This window comes from Salmo trutta, chromosome 8 (genome assembly GCF_901001165.1).
Source record: "Salmo trutta chromosome 8, fSalTru1.1, whole genome shotgun sequence".
NCBI lineage: Eukaryota > Metazoa > Chordata > Actinopteri > Salmoniformes > Salmonidae > Salmo > Salmo trutta.
The window spans coordinates 961,197-973,225 of NC_042964.1; positions in this window are offsets into that span (position 1 = coordinate 961,197).

The window sequence follows — 12,029 nt, forward strand, 5'->3', positions numbered from 1 at the left end:
TATTGTAATAGTACTGTAGTAGTATTGTAGTAGTACTGTAGTAGTATTGTAATAGTACTGTAGTAGTGGTGTGGTAGTACTGTAGTAGTATTGTAATAGTACTGTAGTAGTGGTGTGGTAGTACAGTAGTAGTATTGTAATAGTACTGTAGTAGTATTGTAGTAGTACTGTAGTAGTATTGTAATAGTACTGTAGTAGTGGTGAGGTAGTACTGTAGTAGTATTGTAATAGTACAGTAGTAGTATATTGGTGGTATTGTAGTAGTACTGTAGTAGTATTGTAGTAGTACTGTAGTAGTACTGTAGTAGTGGTGTGGTAGTACTGTAGTAGTATTGTAATAGTACTGTAGTAGTATTGTAGTAGTACTGTAGTAGTGGTGTGGTAGTACTGTAGTAGTATTGTAATAGTACTGTAGTAGTATTGTAGTAGTACTGTAGTAGTGGTGTGGTAGTACTGTAGTAGTATTGTAGTAGTACTCACACCAGAGCTCATAGTAATATGTGCAGCAGCCTGTCTCCCCACAGCAGTGTCCTGTCTCACAGAGATATCCTCCATTGGAGTTGGCCCCGGGGCAGTACCTGGGTCGACCCAGCAGGGGCAGGCTACCACTACTATGGTACTCCATCACCCCCAACGAAGCGGGGTCACAACCCGCGGTCAGGCAACGGGGTCAGCGGTCCGGTCGGGCAACGCGGTCAGCGATCCGGTCGACTGCAGCGGTCTGGTAGTGTCAGAGAGAGCAGTCACGGTCATCTGGCAGGACGGGGGAATCTGGACCGGGGACAGAGGAGAGCTTTGTTTATTTACTGACAGAGCATACATCCCAAACGGCACCCTATTCCCTATATAGTGCACTACTTTACACCAGAGCCCTATGGATCTCCCTAGTCCCTATATAGTGCACTACTTTAGACCAGAGCCCTATAGCACCCTATTCCCTATATAGTGCACTACTTTAGACCAGAGCCCTATGGCACCCTATTCCCTATATAGTGCACTACTTTAGACCAGAGCCCTATAGGACCCTATTCCCTATATAGTGCACTACTTTAGACCAGAGCCCTATAGCACCCTATTCCCTATATAGTGCACTACTTTAGACCAGAGCCCTATGGGACCCTATTCCCTATATAGTGCACTACTTTAGACCAGAGCCCTATAGCACCCTATTCCCTATATAGTGCACTACTTTAGACCAGAGCCCCATAGGGCTGACCATAGGGCTCTGGTCTAAAGTAGTGCACTGTATATAGGGAATAGGGATTCCATTTAGGACGCAACCAAGAGGAACCAACCAACATCACTCACTGACTGACACTATCACACAATGCTGCTGCTTGACACACACACACACACACCACGCCATCTGAGAGGGTTCACTGTTTCCTTTAGCCTACTGAAGGCCTACAGTATAAGTGATGATTGATGCATTACACTGATCAAGACTTCTAAAGACCCTTAAGAGATGATGGTGGGGCCACACAAAACACACACACAAAACACACATCCACACACACACACACAAAACACACATCCACACACACAAAACACGCATCCACACACACACAGAACACACATCCACACACACAAAACACGCATCCACACACACACAAAACACACATCCACACACACAAAACACACATCCACACACACACACAAAACACACATCCACACACACAAAACACACATCCACACACACACACAAAACACGCATCCACACACACACAAAACACACATCCACATACACAAAACACACATCCACACACACACAAAACACGCCTCCACACACACACAAAACACATCCACACACACACAAAACACGCCTCCACACACACACAAAACACGCCTCCACACACACACAAAACACATCCACACACACAAAACACGCCTCCACACACACACAAAACACACATCCACACAAAACACGCCTCCACACACACACACAAAACACATCCACACAAAACACACATCCACACACACACAAAACACATCCACACACACAAAACACACATCCACACACACAAAACACACATCCACACACACACAAAACACGTGTGAACATACACAGTTATGGGATGTGCTCCTTGTATAACACCATGGAATAGTTGGAGAGACAAAGATCCAATCATATTTGCTGCATTGCCACAATTTCACACTATACTGGCTGGCTGCACACACACACACACAGAGAGAGAGAGAGAGAGATCTGTTCATGCAGAAATAGGAAACAACCATATCAGATAGTATCCATAATTATAAGCTCATAGACAAACAGAAGCATTTAGGTACCATAAGCTTCCAGCCTAAAGCCCGCTGTAGTATGTCGCCTATACCGTAAAGCTCATTCATATAGCTAGAGGTATATCCAACCGACTAGTCCTGCAAACCAGAGATTCAACATTTTATATAACACCAACCAACCAACCAACCAAGGTTATAAAAAGGTACTTTTGAACGATTCACCAACCGGTACATTGTCTAACTGCGAGGCAAAAGGCCACGGCATCACTCAGGTTGGTAGAGCATCTAGAAACGATCCGCCGCTCTCCAGTAGAAGTCTCCATCATCGCTCTCTCTCTTTCTCTCTCTCTCCGGCAGACTGGCCGCCATTGCCACCCGGTACCGTTCCGTTAACGATACTTCTCCCCCAAAAGTCCGCATCGGTAGGATACTCTTCTCATTCCCCGCACGGAACGACAGCGCCCGGTAGAAAAACAACAACCGTCCACATAGAAAAACGGTACATCGATGCACACAAAAAGAATAACTAAAATGTGTATTTCATGTTGCGATGTAAAATGAATATCAAAAGATTTATTTTACTCGCACTGAACGCATTCAACTCTGATTGGCCGAGGGTGACAGCGGTTCAGCCAATCAGGGTTACCGTGGCAGTAAGCTCAGACAAGTAGCTCGTTTTAGTCAACCTGGTCTCAAGGGTAGACGTAACATAGTAAACGTAAATCAGTCTTCCCCTCCCATTTAATATGTATGTCACGTTTCGTACGATATGTTAGAAATTGTAATTCGTACATTTCACAACTGGTGTCTGTCAATCGATAAGGAATTTAATAGCCTATAGAAGTGACAGTGCACATTATATGATTAAACGTGTTGGGATGTTTCAAACGTTTTCCTATATGGGCTCAAAATGTAATGTAGTGCCTACAGGTTCAAACACCGTGACCTTGTGCTTACAGGTGCAAAGACCTTGTGCTTACAGGTGCAAAGACCTTGTGCTTACAGGTGCAAAGACCTTGTGCTTACAGGTGCAAAGACCTTGTGCTTACAGGTGCAAAGACCTTGTGCTTACAGGATCAAATCAAATCAACTTAGCAGATGTTATTGGTCACATGGTTAGCAGATGTTATTGGTCACATGGTTAGCAGATGTTATTGGTCACATGGTTAGCAGATGTTATTGGTCACATGGTCACATGGTTAGCAGATGTTATTGGTCACATGGTCACATGGTTAGCAGATGTTATTGGTCACATGGTCACATGGTTAGCAGATGTTATTGGTCACGTGGTTAGCAGATGTTATTGGTCACATGGTCACATGGTTAGCAGATGTTATTGGTCACATGGTCACATGGTTAGCAGATGTTATTGGTCACATGGTTAGCAGATGTTATTGGTCACATGGTCACATGGTTAGCAGATGTTATTGGTCACATGGTCACATGGTTAGCAGATGTTATTGGTCACATGGTTAGCAGATGTTATTGGTCACATGGTTAGCAGATGTTATTGGTCACATGGTTAGCAGATGATATTGGTCACATGGTTAGCAGATGATATTGGTCACATGGTTAGCAGATGTTATTGGTCACATGGTCAGCAGATGTTATTGGTCACATGGTCAGCAGATGTTATTGGTCACATGGTTAGCAGATGTTATTGGTCACATGGTCAGCAGATGTTATTGGTCACATGGTTAGCAGATGATATTGGTCACATGGTTAGCAGATGTTATTGGTCACATGGTTAGCAGATGTTATTGGTCACATGGTTAGTAGATGTTATTGGTCACATGGTTAGCAGATGTTATTGGTCACATGGTTAGCAGGTGTTATTGGTCACATGGTTAGCATATGTTATTGGTCACATGGTTAGCAGATGATATTGGTCACATGGTTAGCAGATGTTATTGGTCACATGGTCGCATGGTTAGCAGATGTTATTGGTCACATGGTTAGCAGATGTTATTGGTCACATGGTCACATGGTTAGCAGATGTTATTGGTCACATGGTCACATGGTTAGCAGATGTTATTGGTCACATGGTCACATGGTCAGCAGATGTTATTGGTCACCTGGTCAGCAGATGTTATTGGTCACATGGTTAGCAGATGTTATTGGTCACATGGTTAGCAGGTGTTATTGGTCACATGGTTAGCAGATGTTATTGGTCACATGGTTAGCAGATGTTATTGGTCACATGGTTAGCAGATGTTATTGGTCACGTGGTTAGCAGATGTTATTGGTCACGAGGTTAGCAGATGTTATTGGTCACATGGTTAGCAGATGTTATTGGTCACATGGTTAGCAGGTGTTATTGGTCACATGGTCACATGGTTAGCAGATGTTATTGGTCACATGGTCACATGGTTAGCAGATGTTATTGGTCACATGGTTAGCAGATGTTATTGGTCCATACACATGGTTAGCAGATGTTATTGGTCACATGGTTAGCAGATGTTATTGGTCACATGGTTAGCAGATGTTATTGGTCACATGGTTAGCAGGTGTTATTGGTCACATGGTTAGCAGATGTTATTGGTCACATGGTTAGCAGATGTTATTGGTCACATGGTTAGCAGATGTTATTGGTCCATACACATGGTTCGCAGATGTTATTGGTCACGTGGTTAGCAGATGTTATTGGTCACGTGGTTAGCAGATGTTATTGGTCACGTGGTTAACAGATGTTATTGTGAGTGTAGTGAAATCCTTGTGCTTCTAGTTCCAACAGTGCAGTAATATCTAACCAGTAATCTAACAATTCCCCAACAATTAATACACACACATCTAAAGGGGTGAATGAGAATATGTACAGTTGAAGTCGGAAGTTTACATACACCTCAGCCAAATACATTTGAACTCAGTTTTTCACAATTCCTGACATTTAATCTCAGTAAAAATTCCCTGTCTTAAGTCAGTTATCACCACTTTATTTTAAGAATGTGAAATGTCAGAATAATAGTAGAGAGAATGATTTATTTCAGCTTTTATTTCTTTCATCACATTCCCAGTGGGTCAGAAGTGTAAATACACTCAATTAGTATTTGGTAGCATTGCCTTTAAATTGTTTAACTTGGGTCAAACGTTTCGGGTAGCCTTCCACAAGCTTCCCACAATAAGTTGGGTGAATTTTGGTCCATTCCTCCTGACAGAGCTGGTGTAACTGAGTCAGGTTTGTAGGTCTCCTTGCTCGCACACACTTTTTCAGTTCTGCCCACAAATTTTCTGTGGGATTGAGGTCAGGGCTTTAAGATGGCCACTCCAATACCTTGACTTTGTTGTCCTTAAGCCATTTTGCCACAACTTTGGAAGTATGTTTGGGGTCATTGTCCATTTGGAAGACCCATTTGCGACCAAGCTTTAACTTCCTGACTGATGTCTTGAGATGTTGCTTCAATATATCCACGTAATTGTCCATCCTCTGTAACGGCCGTGGTATGAATTGGACCAAGGCGCAGCGGGTTGAGTGCTCATTTTGACGTTTGTTTTAAATAACCACGAACACTTCACAAAAACAAGAAACCGGACGACAACATAACAGTTTGCAGGCTAACCCTAGCAGTGCAAAACAACCTCCCACAATTCCCAAAACAAACATACTCCTAATTATAGGACCTTCAATCAGAGGCAGCGATAGACAGCTGCCTCCAACATGATGCTGCCACCCCCGTGCTTCATGGATGGGATGGTGTTTTTCGGCTTGCAAGCCTCCCCCTTTTTCCTCCAAACATAACGATGGTCATTATGGCCAAACAGTTCTATTTTTGCTTCATCAAACCAGAGGACATTTCTCCAAAAAGTACGAAAAAAAAGTATTTGTCCCCATGTGCAGTTGCAAACCGTAGTCTGGCTTGTTTATGGCGGTTTTGGAGCAGTGGCTTCTTCCTTGCTGAGCGGCCTTTCAGGTTATGTCAATATAGGACTCGTTTTACTGTGGACATAGATACTTTTGTACCTGTTTCCTCCAGCATCTTCACAAGGTCATTTGCTGTTGTTCTGGGATTGATTTGCGCTTTCCACACCAAAGTACGTTCATCTCTAGGAGACAGAACACGTCTCCTTCCTGAGCGGTATGACGGCTGCGTGGTCCCATGGTGTTTATTCTTGCGTACTATTGTTTGTACAGATGAACATGGTACCTTCAGGCATTTGGAAATTGCTCCCAAGGGTGAACCAGACTTGTGGAGGTCTACCATTTTTTTTCTAATGTCTTTTTTGGTTGATTTCTTTTGATTTTCCCATGATGTCAAGCAAAGAGGCACTGAGTTTGAAGGTAGGCCTTGAAAAACATCCACAGTTACACCTCCAATTGACTCAAATGATGTCAATTAGCCTATCAGAAGTTTCTAAATCCATGACATAATTTTCTGGAATTTTCCAAGCTGTTTAAAGGCACAGTCAACTTAGTGTATGTAAACTTCTGACCCACTGGAATTGTGATACAGTGAATTATAAGTGAAATAATCTGTCTGTAAACAATTGTTGGAAAAATGACTTGTGTCATGCACAAAGTAGATGTCCTAACCGACTTGCCAAAACTATAGTTTGTTAACAAGAAATTTGTGGAGTGGTTGAAAAACGAGTTTTAATGACTCCAACATAAGTGTATGTAAACTTCCAACTTCGACTATACATATAAATATATGGATGAGCGATGGTCGTGCGGCATAGGCAAGATGCAGTAGATGGTATAGAATACTGTATATACATATGAGATGAGTAATGTAGGATATGTAGACATTATTAAAGTGGTGTTCTTTAAAGTGGCTAGTGATACATTTATTAAAGTGGCCAGAGATTTGAGTCTGTATGTTGACATCAGCCACTCTATATTAGTGATGGCTGTTTAACAGTCTGATGGCTGTAAGGGCTGTCGTCGTAAGAAAACGTCGTAAGAAAACCAAGATGTAGCGGAGGATGTGTATTCATTTTAAAGATGTAATAAAAACGAACCACAATAAAGAAAATACTCGACAGAAACAACAGTAAACAGTCCTGTCTGGTCCTACATGAACACAACAAAAAACAATCACCCGCAAAAACCCAAAGGAAAAGCAGGCTACTTATGTGTGACTCCCAATCAGCAACAACAAACTACAGCTGTGCCTGATTGGAAGCCGCACGGCCAAAATCAACAAAACAAACCAATCTAGAAAAAAGAACATAGAACGCCCACCCAATGTAACACCCTAACCAAAATAAAGAACAAAAACCCCCTCTCTATGGCCAGGGCGTTACAATGGCCTTGAGATAGAAGCTGTTTTTCAGTCTCTCAGGTCTTAGCTTTGATGCACCTGTACTGACCTCGCCTTCTGGATGATAGTGGGGTGAACAGGCAGTGGCTCAGGTGGTTGTTGTCTTTGATGATCTTTTTGGCCTTCCTGTGACATCGGGTGCTGTAGGTGTCCTGGAGGGCAGGTAGTTTGCCCCAGGTGATGCGTTGTGCAGACCTCACTACCCTCTGGAGAGCCTTGCGGTTGTGAGCCTATTAGTTGCCGTACCAGGCGGTGATACAGCCCGACAGGATGCTCTCGATTGTGCATGAATTTCTTCAGCCTCCTGAGGTTGAAGAGGCGCTGCTGCGCCTTCTTCACCACGCTCTCTGTGTGGGTGGACCATTTCAGTTTGTCCGTGAAGTGTATGCCGAGGAACTTTCCACCTTCTCCATTACTGTCCCATCGATGTGGATAGGGGGATGCTCCCTCTGCTGTTTCCTGAAGTCCTGAAGTCCACGATCATCTACTTTGTTTTGTTGACGTTGAGTGAGAGGTTATTTTCCTGACACCACACTCCCGGGGCCCTCACCTCTTCCCTGTAGGCCGTCTCGTCGTTGTTGGTAATCAAGCCTACTACTGTAGTGTCGTCTGCAAACTTGATGATTGAGTTGGAGGCGTGCATGGCCACGCAGTCGTGGGTGAACAGGGAGTACAGGAGGGGGCTGAGCACGCACTCTTGTGGGGCCCCAGTGTTGAGGATCAGCGTGGTGGAGATGTTGTTTCCTACCCTCACCACTAGCCCGTCAGAAAGTCCAGGACCCAGTTGCACAGGGCGGGGTTGAGACCCAGGGTCTCGAGCTTAATGACGAGTTTGGAGGGTACTGTTGTGTTAAATGCTGAGCTGTAGTCGATGAACAGCATTCTTACATAGGTATTTCTCTTGTCCAGATGGGATAGGGCAGTGTGCAGTATGATGGCAATTGCGTCGTCTGTGGACCTATTGGGGCGGTAAGCAAATTGAAGTGGGTCCAGGGTGTCAGGTAAGGTAGAGGTGATATGATCCTTGACTAGTCTCTCAAAGCACTTCATGATGACGGAAGTGTGTGTTACGGGGCGATAGTCATTTAGTTCAGTTACCTTAGCTTTCTTGGGAACAGGAACAATGGTGGCCATCTTGAAGCATGTGGGAACAGCAGACTGGGATAGGGAGAGATTGAATATGTCCATAAACACACCAGCCAGCTGCTCTGCGCATGCTCTGAGGACGCGGCTAGGGATGTCTGGGCCGGCAGCCTTGCGAGGGTTCATACATTTAAATGTTTTACTCACGTTGGCCACAGAGAAGGAAGTACCCACAATCCTTGGAAGCGGGCCGTGTCAGTGGCACTGTATTGTCCTCAAAGCGAGAAAATAAGTTGTTTAATTTGTCTGGGAGCAAGACGTCAGTGTCCGCGATGAGGCTGGTTTTATTTTAGTAATCCGTGATTGTCTGTAGATCCTGCCACATACATCTTGTGTATGAGCTGTTGAATTGCGACTCTACTTTGTCTCTGTACTGACACTTTGCTTGTTTGATTGTGCCGGCAGCGTAGCCTAGTGGTTAGAGTGTTGGACTAGTGACCCAAGGGTTGCAAGTTCAAATCCCCGAGCTGACAAAGTACAAATCTGTCGTTCTGCCCCTGAACAAAGCAGTTAACCCACTGTTCCTAGGCTGTCATTGAAAATAAGAATATGTTCTTAACTGTTCTTAACTGAATTGCCTTGTTTCCAGTTGTGAATGCTGCCATCAATCCATGGTTTCTGGTTAGGGAAGGTTTTAATAGTCACAGTGGGTACAACGTCACCGATGCACTTACTAATAAACTTGCTCACCGAGTCAGCGTATATGTCAATGTTGTTGTCTGAGGCTTCCCAGTCCACGTTCCGGGTAGCCGTCATTGAAAATAAGAATTTGTTCTTAACTAGTTAGTTAAATAAAGGTTAAAACATTATTTCTTTTTTAAATTAAAAATAAAATCTTGAAGCGTGGAATCCGATTGGTCAGACCAGCGTTGGATAGACCTGAATCAGAGACCGTGACCTTGTGCAGGAAATGTGTAATAAAATGATTGTATTCAAAGTGTCACGGTTGGTGTTTTACATATTGCAGCGTCACAGTTAGTGTTTGTCACGCCCTGACCTGAGAGAGACGTTTTATTTCTCTATTTTGTTAGGTCAGGGTGTGGGGTGGGCATTTTATGTGTTGTATTTCTATGTTTTGGCTGAGTATGGTTTCCAATCAGAGGCAGCTGTCTATCGTTGTCTCTGATTGGGAATCATACTTAGGCAGCCCTTTTTCCCTCCTTCAGTTGTGGGATCTTGTTTTTGTACAGCTCAGTATAGCCTGCAGAACGTGACATTCGTTTTCCGTTGTTTATTATTTTGATTTAGTGTTCTGAGTTATAATAAATACTGAACATGAGCACTTACCACGCTGCACCTTGGTCTCCTCCTTTCGACGATCGTCACAGTGTTTTACATGTCGTAGTGTCACGGAATAAATACATTATATCTAAAACAACAACACAGAATGAATACATTATATCCAAAACAACAACACAGAATAAATATATTATATCCAAAACAACAACACAGAATAAATACATTATATCCAAAACAACAACACAGAATAAATATATTATATCCAAAACAACAACACAGAATAAATACATTATATCTAAAACAACAACACAGAATAAATATATTATATCCAAAACAACAATACACAGAATAAATACATTATATCCAAAACAACAACACAGAATAAATATATTATATCCAAAACAACAACACAGAATAAATATTTTATATCCAAAACAACAACACACAGAATAAATATATTATATCCAAAACAACAATACACAGAATAAATACATTATATCCAAAACAACAACACAGAATAAATATATTATATCCAAAACAACAACACAGAATAAATATATTATATCCAAAACAACAACACAGAATAAATATATTATATCCAAAACAACAACACAGAATAAATATATTATATCCAAAACAACAATACACAGAATAAATATATTGTATCCAAAACAACAACACAGAATAAATACATTATATCCAAAACAACAACACAGAATAAATACATTATATCCAAAACAACAATACACAGAATAAATATATTATATCCAAAACAACAACACAGAATAAATACATTTTCACTAATTAAAATATGAAAGTCTTTCTACACAATACCACACAAAAAAAAGTCAAAACTGGGAGGGAATCGCGATAAAATACACAGATTCATGGGACCAGCGCTGTTGATAACTGGCATCACTGGTCCCTTTGTTTCGAATTCTTCTGCGTTTATGCGAAGAGTTATGGGATAGTAGAACCCTGTTGTCCTAACCTGGGTATCTGGGGCTGCTGCAGAGGAATGGGAAGCGCTGTATAAGGAGGTGGTCATCAGTGTACGACAGCTGTAAGAGTCGCTCCAGTTATGCAGATCTTTTTAGAATTTTTTATTTTATTTAACTCAGTGACTTTCTGCTCTAGCTCTTTGACAAGCCACTGAGCCCGCCTCTCTGCCTCTCCGCCTCTCTGCCTCTCCGCCTCTCCACCTCTCTGCTGTCCTCTCCACCTCTCCACCTCTCTGCTGTCCTCTCCACCTCTCCACCTCTCTGCTGTCCTCTCCACCTCTCCACCTCTCTGCTGTCCTCTCCACCTCTCCACCTCTCTGCTGTCCTCTCCACCTCTCCACCTCTCTGCTGTCCTCTCCACCTCTCCACCTCTCTGCTGTCCTCTTCTCCTCCCTGCCTCTCTGCTGTCGTCTCCACCTCTCTGCTGTCCTCTCCACCTCTCCACCTTTCTGCTGTCCTCTCCACCTCTCCACCTCTCCTCCCTGACCACTCTTGAGGTAATCTACGCGGCATCTCTCCACACTTTCTAATCTTTACTTTGAGTTCATGCATCTCTGGGGTTCCCGAGTGGCGCAGCAGTCTAAGGCAATACATCTCAGTGCTAGAGGTGTCACTACAGACCGTGGTTCGAATCCAGGCTGTATCACAAGCGGCCATGATTGGGAGTCCCTTAGGGTGGTGCACAATTGGCCCAGCGTTGTCTGGGTTTGGCCGGTGTAGGCCGTCATTGTAAGAATTTGTTCTTAACTGACTTAGTTAAACAAAAATCTTAATTCTCATTCTGTTGGTCTGCACCATAACTGGCACTCTGCTGCCGCCCTGTGGACATTAGGGAGAACTGCCATATGGGCCTCGAACAGACAGACAGACAGACAGACGGTCAACCAGACACATGCAGGTTGTAGTCCAAAAGAACATTGCCCTATTCCCTATATAGTGCACTACTTTAGACCAGAGCCCTATAGAACCCTATTCCCTATATAGTGCACTACTTTAGACCAGAGCCCTATGGGACCCTATTCCCTATATAGTACACTACTTTAGACCAGAGCCCTATGGGACCCTATTCCCTATATAGTGCACTACTTTAGAACAGGGCCCTATAGAACCCTAGTCCCTATATAGTACACTACTTTAGACCAGGGCC